Here is a 1,234-nt window from a genome sequence, read left to right on the forward strand (position 1 = left end):
ATCACAGGTCAGTGCAGGTTGTATATTTTCAGCTGGTTTTTGCCCTTGCCTTGTACCCTGACGCCTGTTAATGCTTATTGCAACAAAGTTTTTAATACTATTTTGACACAACGATCTGCATCTTGTTCGCTCCAAGGCTGTTCGCTCAAAGGTGTTGCGAGCTACCATCATTTCTAAAAGGTTACTCTTCAGCTTGTCTTTATGTCTGAGCCCTAGACGACCAAAATTCCTGTGTCCTTTCTCAAGCTATACATGAGAGCGTTGGTTATTGTTTCGTCACTCATATATATATATATATATAGCAATAAGAAAATGGAGGAGAATATGCGGTATCTATCGACTTGCAGACAGTGTATTCCGTTGATTAATTAGTTCATTTTATAACTAAAATGACAAAAACCACAATATACAGATGCTTATGGATAGATACTATCCCTTAGTGGGATGAAGCCTCAGCCCCTAACTCTCTTGCATTATATATATATATATGGTGCGTTGAATAAATTTTCGTCTAAATTACGCAAAATGAAATATAACACTGACATTTCGTTTGTATAGATATATTTACCAAAATTACATTAGAATATCTTGAAATACTAAACAGTAAATTCATTCAATAAAACCGCCAGTGGCTTTAACCACACCCTCCAGATGATTTCGGAATCTCCTGCAAATCTCTTGGACAGTTTCCTTGCTTAAGTTACTAAATGCTGTCATAATCCTTGCTTTCATTTCATCTTCCGGACACTGTTTATAACCACATCGGCTGCAATGACAAATTGTCTATAAAACTTCGCTATAGACAACATTGCGTGTTCTGCACCGAGGAGCATACACAAAAAGAGCGTTTCTACTACCCACACTGGAGCAGGCCACATAAAGTTGCCCATGTGAAAAGCATGGCTCCCCCAAATGAATGCCTGCCTCCGGCGTGCTGAAATCCTCGGAATTTCACTCCCCCCACTCATTGATCTTTTCACCATCTATTTTTCAATGTACGGGGAAAATACGGAGATTAAGAATATGGATAAAAATTTTTTTAAATCTCAAATTTACCATGAAAAACTCCAGCTAAATATATAGATAACACTCGCACGATTTTCACTAAGAAAAAAATAAATCGGATTTTTTGCGTGGAATCAACTATCCTGGCCTGCTAATATGCTACAAAACCCTTTTTGTGGTCCGAAAAACGGGTTGGGGTGTGGTGGAAGCCTCGGAAATCTTACCCATT

This window comes from Octopus bimaculoides, chromosome 26 (genome assembly GCF_001194135.2).
Source record: "Octopus bimaculoides isolate UCB-OBI-ISO-001 chromosome 26, ASM119413v2, whole genome shotgun sequence".
Lineage (NCBI taxonomy): Eukaryota > Metazoa > Mollusca > Cephalopoda > Octopoda > Octopodidae > Octopus > Octopus bimaculoides.